Below are 6,485 nucleotides of genomic sequence, written 5' to 3'. Positions count from 1 at the left end.
CCAGGATTTTATTCCTTTAGGCCCTCCTATCCACTGATGCTCAAAGCCTTGGATCCTTTTTATTACCCTTGCCTTTTCGTTTTAAGGGCTATTGGCTTTTTGCTCTTGCCTTTTGGTTTTAAGAGCTTTTGGCTTTTTCTGCTTGCTTTTTCTTTTTCTTTCTTTTTTTTTGCCATTTTTCTTTTCTCTTTTTTTTTTCACAAGATTTTGTATTCACTGCTTTTTCTTGCTTCAAGAATCATTTTTATGATTTTTCAGATCATCAAATAACATTTCTCCTTTTTTCTTATTCTTCAAGAGCCAACATATTTAACATTCATAAACCACAATATCAAAAGACATATGCACTGTTCAAGCATTCATTCAGAAAATAAAAAGTATTGTCACCACATCAAAATAATTAAACTAGTTTCAAGGATGAATTCGAAACCCTGTACTTCTTGTTCTTTTGTTTTTAGAACATTTTTCATTTAAGAGAGGTGATGGATTCATAGGACATTCATAACTTTAAGGCATGGACACTTAAATACTAATGATCATGTAATAAGACACAAACATAAACATAAAGCATAGTAAACAAAAAAATGGAAAATAAGAACAAGGAGATTAAGGAACGGGTCCACCTTAGTGAGGGTGACGTCTTCCTCTTCTTGAAGAACCAATGGTGCTCTTGAGCTCCTCTATGTCTCTTCCTTGCCTTTGTTGCTTCATCCCTAGTGATTTTAGTGCTCCTATCCTTAGTTGTCCCATGTTGAAACTTAATTCTCCTAGGGAGGTGTTGATTTGCTCCAAATAGTTTTGTGGAGGAAAATGCATCCCCTGAGGCATCTCAGGGATTTCATGGTGAGGAATTCCCTCATGCTCTTGTTGATGTCCATGATCTCTTATTTTGCAGTCAAATTCTCTACTACTGAGCTATGGACCCTTGAGATGAATCTCTCCATCTCCCATGACTTGGAGGTGGAAGCTTTTGTCTTCCCTTTCCTCTTTCTAGAGGTTTCTCTGGCCTTAGGTGCCATAAATGGTTACGGAAAAACAAAAAGCAATGCTTTTACCACACCAAACTTAAAAGGTTTGTTCATCCTCGAGCAAAAGAAGGAAGAAGGTAGTAGAAGAAGAAGAAAATGGAGGAGATGGAGGAAGGTGACTGGTTTGGCCATGTGTGGGTGGGTTTGGGAGAGGAGAGTGGTGAAGAGGTGATGGGGAAGAGAGAATGAGGTAATTGGTGAAGGGTATTTGTGGAAGAGTGTTATGGAAAGGTGTGAAGAGGAGAGAAGAAAATGTGGGGATCATGTGGGGTCCATAGATCCTGTAGGGATCCTGTGGAGTCCACAGATCCAGTGGGGCCAAGGACTTAACATCCCTGCTCCAATTAGGTGTGTAAAATGCCCTTGCTGTGCAATCCTGGCATTTAACGCCAGACTGCTGCTTATTTCTGGCGTTAAACGCCCAAATGTAGCCTGTTTCTGGCGTTTAATGCCAGGTAGATGCTTGTTTCTGGCGTTTAAATGCCAGAATGCTCCTCCTCCAGGGTGTGCTATTTTTTTATGCTATTTTTCATTTTGTTTTTGAATTTTTAGTAGTTTTTGTGACTCCACATGATCATCAACCTAATAAAACACAAAATAAAAAAATAAAATAGATATAATTAAATGACATTGGGTTGCCTCTCAACAAGCGCTTCTTTAATGTTAGTAGCTTGACAGTTAGCTCTCATGGAGCCTCACAGATGTTCAGAGCATTGTTAGGACCTCCCAACACCAAACTTAGAGTTTGGTTGTGGCCTCCCAACACCAAACTTAGAGTTTGACTGTGGGGGCTTTGGTTGACTCTGCAGTGAGAGAAGCTTTTCATGCTTTCTTTCCATGGTTACAGAAGGAGAACCTTGAGTTTTAAACACAAGGTTGTCCTTATTCAGTTGAAGGACTAATTCTCCTTTGTCCACATCAATCATAGCTCTTGCTATGGCTAGGAAGGGTCTTCCAAGGATGATGGATTCATCCTCATCCTTCCCAGTGTCTAGGATTATGAAATCAGCAGGGATGTAAAGTCCTTCAACCTTTAGTAACACGTCCTCTACTAGTCCATAAGCCTATTTTCTTGAGTTGTCTGCCATCTCTAATGAGATTCTGGCAGCTTGCACCTCAAAGATCCCAAGTTTCTCCATTACAGAGAGCGGCATTAAGTTTATGCCTGACCCCAGGTCACACAGAGCCTTCTCAAAGGTCATGGTGCCTATGGTACAGGGTATTAAGAATTTGCCAGGATCCTGTTTCTTTTGAGGTAATTTCTGCCTATCCAATGTATTTAGTTCATTGGTGAGCAAGGGAGGTTCATCTTCCCAAGTCTCATTACTAAATAATTTGGCATTCAGCTTCATGATTGCACCAAGGTATTTAGCAACTTGCTCTTCAGTAATGTCTTCATCCTCTTCAGAGGAAGAATACTCATCAGAGCTCATGAAGGGCAGAAGGAGGTTCAATAGAATCTCTATGGTCTCTAGATGAGCCTCAGATTCCTTTGGTTCCTCAAAGGGATACTCCTTATTGGTCACTAGACGTCCCAGGAGGTCTTCCTCACTAGGATTCATGTCCTCCTCTCCCCTTGTAGGTTCGGCCATGATGGTCAAATCAATGGCCTTACACTCTCTCTTTGGATTCTCTTCTGTATTGCTTGGGAGAGTACTAGGAGGAGTTTCAGTGACTCTTTTACTCAGCTGGCCCACTTGTACCTCCAAATTTCTAATGGAGGACCTTGTTTCATTCATGAAACTCACAGTGGCCTTAGATAGATTAAAGACTATATTTGCTAAGCTAGATGGATTCTGCTCAGAATTCTCTGTCTGTTGCTGAGTGGATGATGGAAAAGGCTTGCTATTGCTAAACCTGTTTCTTCCACCATTATTAAAGCCTTGTTGAGGCTTTTGTTGATCCTTCCATGAGAAATTTGGATGATTTTTCCATGTGGAATTATAGGAGTTTCCATAGGGTTCACCCATGTAATTTACCTCTGCTATTGCAGGGTTCTCAGGATCATAAGCTTCTTCTTCAGAAGAGGCCTCTTTAGTACTGTTGGATGATTCCTTCAATCCATTCAGACTCTGAGAGATCATATTGACTTGCTGAGTCAATATTTTATTCTGAGCCAATATGGCATTCCGAGTATCAATTTCAAGAACTCCCTTCCTCTGAGGCGTCCCATTACTCATAGGATTCCTTTCAGAAATGTACATGAACTGGTTATTTGCAACCATGTCAATGAGTTCTTGAGCTTCTGCAGGCGTTTTCTTTAGGTGAATGGATCCACCTGCAGAATGGTCCAATTACATCTTTGATAATTCAGACAGACCATCATAGAATATATCCAGGATGGTCCATTCTGAAAGCATGTCAAAAGGACACTTTTTGGTCAGTTCCTTGTATCTCTCCCAAGCTTCATAGAGGGATTCACCTTCTTTTTGTCTGAAGTTTTGAACATCCACTCTAAGCTTACTAAGCTTTTGAGGAGGAAAGAACTTGGTTAAGAAAGTAGTGACCAGCTTATCCCAAGAGTTCAGGCTGTCTTTAGGTTGGGAGTCTAACCATATTCTAGCTCTGTCTCTTACAGCAAACGGGAAAAGCATAAGCCTGTAGACCTCGGGATTAACCCCATTGGTCTTAACAGTATCACAGATTTGCAAGAATTCAGTTAAGAACTGAAAAGGATCTTCTAATGGAAGTCCATGAAACTTGCAGTTCTGTTGCATCAGAGAAACTAATTGAGGTTTCAGCTCAAAATTGTTTGCTCCAATGGCAGGAATTGAGATGCTTCTTCCATGTAAATTGGAATTTGGTGCAGTAAAGTCACCAAGCATCTTCCTTGCATTGTTATTATTTTCGGCCATGTCTCCTTCTTTTTCGAAAATTTCTGTCAGATTTTCTCCAGAGAGTTGTGCTTTAGCTTCCCTTAGCTTCCTCTTCAGAGTTCTTTCAGGTTAAGGATCAGCTTCAACAAGAATGTTCTTATCCTTGTTCCTGCTCATATGAAAAAGAAGAAAACAGAAAAGAAGAAGAATCCTCTATGTCACAGTATAAAGATTCCTTTATGTGAATAGACAAAGAAAAGAAATTCGAACACAGAAAGAGGAAGAGGGTTCGAATTTTTAAGAAGAAGAGTAGTGTTAGTAGATAAATAAATAATTAGAAGGGGGTGAGAGAGAAGAATTTGTTTTTAATTTAAAATTAAAATTAAAATTCGAAAATTAAGAAAGGAAAATAGAATCAAATTAAATTAAATTTAAAATAATTAGTTAATTTAAAAAGGAATTTTGAAAAAAAAATGAAGGTGATTTTCGAAAATTAGAGAGAGAATTAGTTAGGTAGTTTTGAAAAAGATATGATTGAAACAAAAAGATAGGATTAGTTTGAAAAAGATTTGAAAATCAATTTTAAAAAGATAAGAAGTTAGAAAAGAACTTAGAAAAGATTTTGAAATCGATATTTTAAAAGATGTGATTGAAACTTATTTTTAAAAAGATTTGAAAAAGAAATTTAAAAAGATTTGATTTTGAAATTTAAAGTTGATTACTTGACTAACAAGAAACAAAAAGATATGATTTTGAAATTTAAAGATTGAACCTTTCTTAATAGGCAAGTAACAACTTGAAATTTTTGAATCAAACACATTTAATTGTTAGTAAAGATTTTGAAATTATGAAACAAAATAAGAAAAAGATTTTTGAAAATCAATTTGAAATTTTGGAAAATCATAAAAGAAAAATGAAAAAGATTTAATTTTTGAAAAAATTTGAAAAAGATAAGATTTTTAAATTGAAAATTTGATTTGACTCATAAGAAACAATTAAATTTTAAAAACTTTTTGAAAAAGTCAACTCAAATTTTCGAAAGTTTATGAGAGAAAAAGAGAAAGATATTTTTTTATTTTTGAATTTTAATGATGAGAGAGAAAAACATAAAATTGATGCAAAACATAAAAATTTTGGATTAAAATAAAAGATGCATGCAAGAACACTATGAGTGTCAAGATGAACACCAAGAACATTTTGAATGTCAAGATGAACGCCAAGAACTTATTTTTGGAAATTTTTAAGATAAGAAAAACATGCAAGACACTAAACTTAGAAATTTTCAATGTTGAGACATTAATAATTCAAAAATGCATATGAGAAACAAGAAAAGACACAAAACAAGAAATTTTAAAGATCAAACAAGAGGATTCATTAAGAACAACTTGAAGATCATGAAGAATGCAATGCATGGATTTTCGAAAAATGCAAGAAAGAGATAAACATGCAATTGACACCAAACTTATGACTTGACACTAGATTCAAGCAAGAAACATCAAATTATTTTTGGTTTTATAATTTTATTAATTTTTTTTGGATTTTTCAAAAATTAATTGGAAAAAAGAAAAATAAGGATTTCAAAATTTTTAATAGGAATTCCAGGAATCTTGCAATGTTAGTCTAAAGCTCCAGTCCAGGAATTAGACATGGCTTACTAGCCAGCCAAGCTTTCAGTGAAAGCTCCGGTCCAAAACACTAGACATGGCCAATGGCCAGCCAAGCTTCAGCAGATACAAATCAGACATACAACAGCTGATACTTCATTCAACTTGCTTCTGTGCTGATGAGTGGAAGCCTCGGTCCAAAAGAATTAGACATGGCTTTACAGCCAGCTAGGCTTCAACATGTTTCATGAAACTCTAGAATTCATTCTTAAAAATTCTGAAGCCATAGTATAAATTTTTTTTTTGAAAATTTTTCGAAAATAAAAGGAATAAAAATAAAAACTTAAAATTAAAATAAAATTACCTAATATGAGAAACAAGATGAACCGTCAGTTGTCCAAACTCGAACAATCCCCGGCAACGGCGCCAAAAACTTGGTGCGCGGAAATCGTGACGGTTCAATACTTGGTAACGGCGCTAAAAACTCAATACGCACGTTCATAATCTTAGTTCTTTGTCACAACTTCGCACAACAAACCAGCAAGTGCACTGGGTCGTCCAAGTAATAAACCTTACGTGAGTAAGGGTCGATCCCACGGAGATTGTCGGCTTGAAACAAGCTATGGTCATCTTGCAAATCTCAGTCAGGCAGATTCATATGGTTATGGATATTTGATAATTAAAATATAATTAAAATATAAATAAAGCGTAAATTAAAGATAGAGATACTTATGTAATTCATTGGTGATAGTTTCAGATAAACGTAAGAAGATGCTTGTTCCTCCTGAACCTCTGCTTTCTTATTGTCTTCATCCAATCATTCATACTCCGTTCTATGGCAAGCTGAATGTTAGGCGTCACCGTTGTCAATGGCTACATCCTGTCCTCTCAGTGAAAATGGTCTAATGCACTGTCACTGCATGGCTAATCATCTGTCGGTTCTCGATCATACTGGAATAGGATCCATTGATCCTTTTGCGTCTGTCACTACGCCCAACACTCGCGAGTTTGAAGCTCATCGCAGCCATCCCTTCCCA

General features: G+C 36.5%; 1 non-coding gene across 1 annotated transcript; it reads left to right on the top strand.

Annotated features, from left to right (window-relative positions):
- Window positions 1–3,382: 3,382 nt before the first annotated feature.
- Window positions 3,383–3,490, top strand: LOC112752877 (small nucleolar RNA R71). Its single transcript, XR_003177286.1, has one exon. It is a non-coding gene; the product is annotated as a small nucleolar RNA R71 (small nucleolar RNA).
- The last annotated feature ends 2,995 nt before the right edge of the window (window positions 3,491–6,485 follow it).

Source organism: Arachis hypogaea, chromosome 15, assembly GCF_003086295.3.
Source record: "Arachis hypogaea cultivar Tifrunner chromosome 15, arahy.Tifrunner.gnm2.J5K5, whole genome shotgun sequence".
Lineage (NCBI taxonomy): Eukaryota > Viridiplantae > Streptophyta > Magnoliopsida > Fabales > Fabaceae > Arachis > Arachis hypogaea.
Note: the sequence above shows the minus strand (reverse complement) of the source record. Positions and strands in the feature narration are given on the sequence as shown.